The sequence below is a fragment of the Babylonia areolata genome, chromosome 7 (assembly GCF_041734735.1).
Source record: "Babylonia areolata isolate BAREFJ2019XMU chromosome 7, ASM4173473v1, whole genome shotgun sequence".
NCBI lineage: Eukaryota > Metazoa > Mollusca > Gastropoda > Neogastropoda > Buccinidae > Babylonia > Babylonia areolata.
Window position 1 is genome coordinate 10326052 of NC_134882.1, and position 8391 is coordinate 10334442.

An 8391-nucleotide genomic window follows, 5' to 3' on the forward strand; every position below is an offset into this window, starting at 1 on the left:
AATACACACAGAGAAAAAAAATACACGCACAGACACAGACATACAGAGTCACAGACACAGAGACAAATACTACACACACACACAGACAAACATACACACACACACACACACACACACACACACACACACAGAGGTGGACAGACGGACACACACACACACACACACACACACACACACACACACACGCACGCACGCACGCACACAAGGGCGGACAGACACACACACATACACGTACGCACGCAAACACACAATGCACGCACTCACACGCTCACACAAACACTGACACACACACACATACGCACACACACACACACACACACATGAACATGAACACACACAAAAGCGTACACAGATTTAAACGCGTACACCCCTTTTTTTTTTACCACAGAGACAGAAAGAGAGAGAGAGAGAGAGGAGGGGGGGGGGACAGAGAGAGAGAGAGAGAGAGAGAGAGAGAGAGAGAGAGAGAGAGAGAGAGAGAGGGAGGGGGGGGGGGGACAGAGAGAGAGAGAGAGAGAGAGAAAGAGAGAGAGAGAATGAAAAATAGAATGCGTGCGACAAGGGAGGCAAGCATCATCTTTTTCATCAAGATGTCTGTTTCCTTCGCTATTCTCCCTTTGTTCATCTTTCTGTTTTCGATCTTTCCTTTTAGATTATCAACGATATCCCCAAATTTATCATTACACTGTTTTGCGATTATTAACAACGAACAAAGAGTTAATCAAAAGGATAATTGTCGCTTCCGTTGTTATTTGTTGTCTTCTCCACCCGAATTAGTTGATGGTCATGTTAACCATTGCCATCTGAGTACATAATGCTATCATAACAAGTCGAAACTGATATGAATGCATTCAAACGAACGGATATTGCTCACACGTGTGCATGTGCACATTCATTTCGATTTCCAGTCTTGTGCGTGATTTTTTCGTTATACAACAATTTTAAAATTAAAATCTGCAGTTTTATCACACACACACACACACACACACACACACACACACACACACACACACACACACACACACGAACACACACACACACACACACACACACACACACACACACACACACACACACACACACACACACACGAACACACACACACACGAACACACCACTAAAACATATAATCGCACAAGATTCAGCGACACACACATGCACGCACGCACGCAAACACACACACACATACGAACACACACACGCACACACACACGAAAACACCACTAAGACATATAATCGCACAAGTTTCAGCGACACAAACATGCACGCACGCACACACACACACACACACACACACACACACACACACACACACACACACACACACACACAACCTCTCTCTCTCTCTCTCTCTCTCTCACACACACACATGAATCGAAACAAAGAGTGTGACCAATAGCAAAAATAACTTTAATGAACATTTTCATGCACAGAACGGAAGCTGACTGGATACAAAAAAGAACTATGGTAGTTCCATTATAAAAAAAACAACAACAAAAAAACAACAACACAAAAACACCATGACCGTAATTATGAATAAGGAATGAACCTGAAACATGAACTACAGAAGAAGAAGAAAAAAAAAACCAATCACTGATGAAGGCAAGAAATTATAATGATTATAATAATTATTCAACACACACAAAAAATTGCGAAGAATAACGAAACATTTGAACCAGAGAAAGCGAGAGGTGGGAAGGAATTAGGGCGAGGGGGAGGTGGAGACATGAGAGAAAGAGAGACAGACAAAGATACAGAGAGAGAGAGAGGGGGGGGGGAGGAGGGGCGAAAAAAGAAATGTACAAACAAAAGAAGTGGTCGATGAGAGAGAGAGAGAGAGAGAAAAAAAAAAATCCAGGATTGCTAGTTAAAAGATTGTAGTTTAAGCCATACTGACAACATCCTTTTTAAAAAAAAAAAGAAAAAAAAGACTCTACAGCAATAATAGTGTGTATATATATATATATATATATATATATATATATATATATATATATATATATATATATATATATATGAACCAAAAAACAGGAAGTCAGACTAAGCTAACTGGACCGACCCAACTCCAGTGACCCCGGAAGCTCCACGGCTTTGTGGAGGACCTGCAGCGTACAGCTGCCTTCATCACAGAGACTGGACTGAGGTGTCCATCGGACGAACGAGAAGAAGAAGAAGAAGAAGAAGAAGAAGAAGAAGAAGAAGAAGAAGGACGAAACTAGAGCGCAGCTGATACTGACCTAGAAAGAAAAGCAAAAAGAAAGAGCCCCAATTCTTATTTTCTCATCTGTATTACAACTATTTTTATTTTGTATTTCTTTTCATCACAACAGATTTCTCTGTGTGAAATTCGGGCTGCTCTCCCCCCCAGGAAGAGCGTGTCTTTTTTATTTTTTATTTTTGTATTTTTTCCTGTGTGCAGTTTTATTTGTTTTTCCTACCGAAGTGGATTTTTCTACAGAATTTTGCCAGGAACAACCCTTTTGTTGCCGTGGGTTCTTATACGTGCGATAAGTCCATGCTGCACACGGGACCTCGGTTTATCGCCTCATCGGAATGACTAGTGTCCAGATCACCACTCAAGGTTTAGTGGAGGGTGAGAAAATATCGGCGGCTGAGCCGTGATTCGAACCAGCGCGCTCAGATTCTCTCGCTTCCTCGGCGGACGCGTTACCTCTAGGCCATTACTCCACATACGAACTATGAACTTGTACTGATAAACAAATAATCTTTCCTCTCGAGTATCATACCGATTCCCCTATTCCCGTGTGTGTGTGTGTGTGTGTGTGTGTGTGTGTGTGTGTGTGTGTGTGTGTGTGTGTGTGTGTGTGTGTGCGCGTGTGTGTATGTGTGTCTGTGTGTCTGTGTGTGTATGTGAGTGTGTGTGTGTGTGTGTGTGTGTGTGTGAGTGTGTGTGCGTGTGTGTGAGTGTGTGCGTGTGTATGTGTGCGTGTGCGTGTGTGTGTGTGTGTGCGTGTGCGCGTAGAAAACACAACTTTATTACTTTTCGTGCGTGCGTGCGTGAGCGGGCGCGCCGGCGCGAGTACGGGCGTTTGAAAGAGATAGAAATAGGCTGATTAGGCTGAAACGGGAACAGCTGGTCTGCAGAGACTAAGGACAACGAGACTAACTTTCAGGAAACCACTTTGTGAGGATGGCAGGCGGTACGATCAGTGAATACAGGTGAAACAGGGATGACCCGGCGAATTGGACCTGTACTCCCTCACGCGAAATCCGCTCTTCTTCTGACACCCGTATGCTTAGGACCCCCCCCCCCCCCCCCCCCCCCCCGCTCCCCCCTCCTCCTCGCCCCCCCCCCCCCTTCCCCCTTCCTGGTCGAACCAAAACGTATGGCCAACGCAAGTTTTTCGTGCTAAGCCCCCTTTCTTAGGAATCAACTTCCTCAGCCTCTCCGTCACTCATCTTCGCTGCAAACCTTTCAAAAATCTGAAGACCCACCTTTTTCCCCTCCTGATTAATTCTCAACAGCTCATCCGTTTCCAGTATGAACTAAAATGACTGTTTGTGAGTGAGTGAGTTTTGATAGTTTCAGAATTTGTTGGTAGTATTTTTGATTGTGTACTATTTACGATTGTGTGCTATGACGTGTGTGTGTGTGTGTGTGTGTGTGTGTGTGTGTGTGTGTGTGTGTGTGTGTGTGTGTGTGCGTGTGTGTATTGTGTGGGTGTGTGGGTGTGTGGGGGTGGGGTGGATGAATAGTTGTCAATGATGTTTGGTATCTTGTGGTCAATTTTTCCTTTTTGATATTTACATATGTGTTCTATTTGTAAACGCCTAGGGCTTATTTTCAAGATTAGGCGTAAATGTTCATACTACTACTACAACAACGACTACTACTACTACTACTACTTCTACTACTAATCTATCTCTGCACATAATTCAGAAGTGTATAAATTCAATCATCATTATCTTCTTTTCTTCTTCTTCTTCCTCCTCCCCCTTCTCCATCTTCTTGTTTTTTCTTGCTATTGTTCTTCGTCTTCTTTTAAGAAATGTCTGTCCTTTTTTTTCCCCTTTCTTTCTTGTGTATATAGATTCCACCACACACTTGCTAAAACTGGGTACAGAAGGAGCACACAAAGAATTATTTCTGATGAAAAGCGACTGTACCAAGCATTCCGACATAACAAAGGGCTTGCGATTCTCGATCAATCAGATCAGTTCTGAACAGCCTCTGTTACCTTGCCGCCGCCCCCCCCCCTGCCCCTTCCTCCGCACGCCCCCGCCCCGCCCCCCCGCGACCACCCACTCCCCTCCCCCCACCAACCTCTCCATCCCTCCTTACCTCCAAACCCAACGGTCGACTGGAGGATAAGCCACATGCGTTGATTTGCTTTGCTTTGATTTTGATTTGTGATACCAAATACATTCTGTTACCCTGGCTAATAGGTCCTTCAAAACTCGACACAGCCACATGTTTTCCTCTTCTTATTTTGATTTGATTTGTGATACCAAACACATTATTTTTTTTTACCCTGGCAAAGAGATCCTTCAAAACTGGATACAGCCATATTTCTTCCTCTTCTTGATTTGATTTGATTTGTGATACCAAATACATTTTATTACCCTGGCAAACAGAGATCCTTCAAAACTGGATACAGCCATATTTCTTCCTCTCCTTGATTTGATTTGATTTGTGATACCAAACACATTAATTTTTATTACCCTGGCAAACAGAGATCCTTCAAAACTGCATACAGCCATATTTCTTCCTCTCCTTGATTTGATTTGATTTGTGATACCAAATACATTTTATTACCCTGGCAAAGGGAATCCCTCAAAAGTGGATACAGGCCATATTTCTTCTTTTTCTACTTCTTTTATACATTAAAATTTCCTGTAAAGATTTTTTGTAAGTATCCACGAAAGATAGGGAGTCCCCCTCCCCCCCCCCCTCCCCCCCTTTTTAAAAAAATTAATTTTCAGGAAAACCTGAATACGAATCTATCAACAATTGAACCTGGTTACTGATGAGCTATATGGTTTTTCTTTTTGCCAACTATACGCTACACGTGAAAAATAAAATGCACGACCGACAAGGGCACTAACTGTTGTTCTGACTTCGTTGTTATTTCCCTTACCCTGGGATATTTTTAAAGTCGTTTCTTGGGGAGAGAGAGAGACACACACACACACACACACACACACACACACACACACACACACAGAGATAGAGAGACAGACAGAGACAGAGAGAGACAGACAGACAGAAAGAAAGAAAGAGAGACAAACAGACAGAAATATAGGCACAGAGAGAGAGAGAGACAAAAAGATAGAGACAGTGAGAGACATTAGACACAGGAAGAGACTGAAGGAGAGAGAGATGACCTCTATGCAGTAAGCGACGGCTGAGAAAAAAACATGTCATCACGCTTTCACACACAAAAAAACCCAAACTGAACAGGAGACTTTCTTAAAAACACAACTATGTGGATAGAAAACAAGTGCAAGAAAATGCTCATTCAACTCTTCGCATTTAACAATAATCAAGTCATGATCACAAGCTATGCAGGCACGTCAAATTCATCAACCAACAAGCAGATCGACCTAACCACTATGATCTTTAAAAAAATGTGACTACCAAGAAGCAAAGAAAAAGGCGTGAAAACCTTTAGTAATTGATGATGAAAATGATCTCATTTTGAAGACAACAAATCGTAAGTGAACAGGTAGAAGAATAGTCACATCAATCGACTAGTATACTAATCATTGGTTTACATTTGGTGCGCGCACACACACACACACACACACACACACACACATGTAGAGCGTGCGTGCGCACAGACACAGGCACACACAAACGCACACACATGGACCGGTGGGATTTAACAGATTCAAAGAACAGTAGAATGAACACACAACACTTCTCCACAAAGCGAAATACGACAACAGCTGAACAGGAAATTGTTATTAAATAACGATAAAGTTCATTTCTTTCAAAATCAGTTGAACAAACGACTGAACCAGAGAGAGAGAGAGAGAGGAGAGATTTATGATAACAGCCTAAACAGGCAAAAGTTAGCATCGTGCACAAATACAGTATAACATCAAGGTAACACCCCCGTTCTTCTACAAACGCGTCATCCTAAAAAATCATTAAAAAAACTACGGACTTGAAGCATTCTACATCGGTTCCAAACGCAGAACACACACTCACACAAAAAGACGAACCAGAGGAAATGATAATAATAATGAGCAGGAACACAGACTTCAAGAGAAACTAACTCACTTGTGAAAAAGATGCCATGGAAGCGACGTGAACTCCTTTTCGATATCGACGGCAAATCGGCTGGTATTTCCGAAACTGATTTTGCAGCAGAGAAATTATACTTCCTGTTTGTTTCTTTCATAGCGGGCGGTTACCGCACATTTGATATTTTCTTTGCCTTGACCATGACTTGTTCTCAGTGACAGTGGCAAAATGCCGGATCCATTGACCACGCATAGTCTGATTCGTATTTAGCACTTTTCTGTAATGATTTCTTTCTTTTTATTATCATTTCTTAACACAAACGAGCTTTTATGCGTATCTAAGAATTGTCAGGATGACTGTATTATAAAAGCAAAAGCAAAAAAACAAACAACATAGCAACCAAACCAGCTAAACAAATCAAAAGCCACATGCACGAAAACGTCCCTGATTATAAAGAAAAAAAGATGTCTCTAGCTCTCTTATCTAACGGTGACTGTATAATAACAGTGAGACGAATAACTATCACTCAGAGAGAGAGAGAGAGAGCTAGAAATACGTGATTATAAGTAGTTACGTTCGTCAAGGGTCTCTTGACTCCCGTTTCCGGTAGCTGTTGCTGAAGGCGAGTCCTCTTGAGAGATCTGTGTGTGTGTGTGTGTGTGTGTGTGTGTGTGTGTGTGTGTGAGGGGCGGCGAGGAGGGTGATGGCGAATCATAATGAATCATGATGTGACAACCTCCTCGATTCAACAAGAAAGTTACATTAACGAAATTAAACGGCATTTTGATATTGTTGCTCACCGTATCAGCCGACCGGGCAGGACTATATCAAGGACTGCACAGCGGAAAACAAACAGCGTGCTTGCCTTCGTGGGACGGTTGGCCTTCGCCGCTTTGTTTGTCGGCCAACTTAAGTCTTGCTGTGCTTGTGCCCCAGCGTTGATGCTTCTCGTTCTCTCTCTCTCTATTGACTTCTTCCTCCACCACTCGTTTATTATTCATTTTCTTCACTTTATTTATATCTCAGCTTAGTTTTGTTCAAAACTCATGTATGTTCATGTCTTCTAGTTGTGATGACGTCCGTCACATATTCAGTATGTACATGTGTCAGGACAGGACTTTATATAAGATTTTCTTCTTGTCCTGTTCATCGATATCTGTGTTGTATTGTGACATGTTCCAAATAAAATACTGTTTAAACCAAAAAACGAAGAGCAAAAAATTCTACCGCGTTGAACACAAAACTCTATCACTTCTGAAACTTGACCTCCAACAAAATAGTTCATTCATTCGCTCCTATGCAATATACTTCAATTAAGGCATTAAATAAGACTAGGCTGTGCTCAGGTCGTCAGCTCTTCCAAGCGCTTCCAAGCTTTAACTCATCGTCCCCAGGTTAATCAAACGACAATTCATTGCTCTCTAACGCGGGAGTTCTGTGATATACGTGGAAAAAGAAACATCGTATCCACAATGACGACAAAGTCAAACTACACCACATCTTCAACATTACAGCAAAGTGCAAAAGAAACAAACAAAAAACAAAAACAAAAAAAACAACAAAAAAACAAACACAGACATCCACTTAAAACTGAATGATCTCGGCAGAGGCATTCTCGTCAAGTTTCAGAATGAACGAGAACAGAATATAAAACATACCAACAAAGTTTTATATCACACACATGCGCGCGCGCGCACGCGCGAGCTCATAATTATATATATCGTCGTCGATTAATATATCGCAATGTACGTTGCACAAGTTACCGGTCGACACAAACATTCAAGATCATAATTATAGTCGTGTAACTGCAATTTTACGAATGGGAGTGTCTCCTCTCTTCCCTCTTCCTTTCCATAGCACCCCTTCCCACATCTCCCCCTCCCCTCTCTCTCTTTCACACACACACACACACACACACACACACACACACACAAACACAAACACAAACACACACAGAGGACTGCTGTAGGCAAGGGATAAAGTTCGACGTGGGAAAAGACAATATTGAGACAATTGAGCAAACAGTGTACAATAAGAATAGTAATGATAATCATAATAATCAGCAACATAAAAGACTACCGCGCACAAATGATAATCTAAAAATACTGTTTCACGAACTTAAATAAAATCAAACGGCATGCCCATTTAAACTCTATATACAGTATTAAATAATAAATAGA

At 41.9% G+C, this 8391-nt stretch overlaps 1 protein-coding gene across 1 annotated transcript in view; it reads right to left on the reverse strand.

Annotated features, from left to right (window-relative positions):
• Nucleotides 1-6565, reverse strand: part of LOC143283696 (uncharacterized) — a 48153-nt gene extending 41588 nt beyond the window's left edge. The window contains exon 1 of the mRNA XM_076589934.1: nucleotides 6248-6565. The gene's annotated coding sequence lies outside the window, so the exon portion shown is untranslated. The remainder of the gene's footprint in view (nucleotides 1-6247) is intronic.
• Nucleotides 6566-8391: the final 1826 nt, after the last annotated feature.